Source organism: Buceros rhinoceros, unplaced genomic scaffold (assembly GCF_000710305.1).
Source record: "Buceros rhinoceros silvestris isolate BGI_N320 unplaced genomic scaffold, ASM71030v1 scaffold20728, whole genome shotgun sequence".
NCBI lineage: Eukaryota > Metazoa > Chordata > Aves > Bucerotiformes > Bucerotidae > Buceros > Buceros rhinoceros.
In genome coordinates this window covers 10,452-12,566 of record NW_010426580.1, presented here as the reverse complement: position 1 = coordinate 12,566, position 2,115 = coordinate 10,452, and positions in this window count along the sequence as shown.

Genomic DNA, 2,115 nt, shown 5'->3' with positions numbered 1-2,115 from the left:
TGTCCCTGCTCCCTGCAGGGCTTGGGCTGGGTGACTTTGGAAGGTCCCTTTCAATCAACACCGTTATTGCTGCAGTGACTGACGTTTTTTCCTTCTCGTTGCCCACGTGCTCTGGTTCCAGATTATCTCATCGGTACTGTCCACCAAGCCAAAGGCCTGGAGTTTGACACAGTGCTGATTGCAGATGACTTTGTGAAAGTACCATGTGTCGGCAGCGATTTCCAGAGAAGAACTAACTTCACTGGAGGTGAGGGAACGCTGTGTGTGCTGCTCAGCCTGATCAGAAAGCGGGTGTCGTGCCAGTGCTTGTTCTGCAAGTCCACGCTCTCGGGGGTGACAAGTGCCACTGGCTGCCCCTGTGATTACTGGTCTTGCAGTTTCCTTTACAGCGAGTTAAGGGCAGGGGAATATTCCTGCAGTTGAACTTGAAGCCATCTAGCAGCAGAGAAAGACTGACTCCGTCCTTGGGAAAGACTCAGTGCCGCAGTTCCTGCTTTGGAAGAGCCAGTCTCTTCCCAGTGAGCAGAGAGAGCGTGCAGAGAGAGCGTGCAGAGACTGAGCAGCTCCTCCAGTGCCAGCCCTGTGCCTGGGAGGTGGGGATGCTCACTGCGGTGAGCTGCTTCTCCGGGCAGGTAGAGTCCTGCCTTTACCCGGAGGAAGCGAATGAGGCAGGAGCTGTTGGTGGTGTCAGGCACAGGGGGGTGCTGCATAGCTGTGCCGCTCTGCAAGCTCATGCTCTCTCGGAGAAGTACCCAGCGTCCTTCCAAAAGTGCTGGCTGAAGCCTTAGAAGAATGGCAGAGATGGTAATTCTCGTTCCATAAAGCTCCTGATGATCTTTCCTCCAACCCAGGCATCTATCCTGATGATGACGAGTGGAACCTGCTCTACGTCGCGGTGACACGCGCAAAGAAGTGTTTGGTAATGTCAAAGACCCTGGAACATCTCTTGTCTTTGGCTGGGGTAAGTGGAACCTTTCCGAGGAAAGCCTGGGCAGTTCAGGGCCCCGATTCCAGCACCAAAGCGGGGCATTGTCCCGGGAGATGTGCCTGTCAGCTGGAGAGGCAGAGCAGGCGGCTGGGGAGGGCAAACTCCACTGTCTCCTTGGCATTTGGAGTCTTGGGGCAGCTCTGCAAGTGATGACGGCTCAGGCAGGATGGGCTGCTGCCAGTTTGAGAAGGCACCGAGGGAGGCAGCACCCACCACTCACAAAATCGGCTCATCTCTGGATATTACTTTGGAGGGGGAGGTGTGGCAGAGGAGCAGAGAAGAGGATTGTCCTACCCTTTACCCTGATCCTGAGGTCCATGCTGAGCGTGGACTGTGCCCTGGCTGGGGCTGGCATCGACCAGAGGAGCAGAGGTCATGTTCTTCCCTCGGTTCACGCTGCTCTGTACCATAATTTCAGTAGCAAGGCACAAGGCTGCAGCGTTTTTTTGGCCTGATCTTTGCATTTGGGTGTTGTCTTCCACGGCTCCTGACTCCTCAGCGCAGTGCGAGCGCATAGGTTCCCTTTTCTGGGTCTGCAGTCGTTGCCAGCTCTTACTTTCTTCCTCACAAGCTGCCGCTGGCTCCTGCTCAATTATTGTTGTCACCAAGGGGTTGGGTCCGGTGGTTTTTTTTTTTAATTAAAAAAAAATATTGCAAGTCACTTCCCAGGGCATTAAAAAAAATTGAAACAACCCATTCCAGGACGTCAGCTGCCTCTGAGTGGTGGCGATCCCTTTTTTCCTTGTTTCTTAGGAGCATTTCCTTCGGGTGGAGCTGAGGAGCGAGGCTGCGAAGGACGGGGCGGCCGTGCTGTGCTCAGTGCCACAGTGCGACCAAACAGTGCCTGGCACTGGGCTGGTTGTGAAGAAGCTCCCGCTGACTCTCGTACGTCCCTCCCTGAGCTTTTGAGCTGACGTTCCTGAACCAGGAGCCTTGGCGAGCCGCTCGGGTCGCTGGTGGGCTGGCTGTGCTCTGTGTTCCGGGCTGGCACACCGGGGAGGGACAACCTGCGGGCTAAGGTTCAGCGGAAGGGAGCAGGGCAGGTCCCGTGGCTGGATCTCACGCCCCCAGCTCCTGGCCCTTTGCTTCTGCTCACAGCCCCGGCTCGGAACGGAGGGTGACTTCCC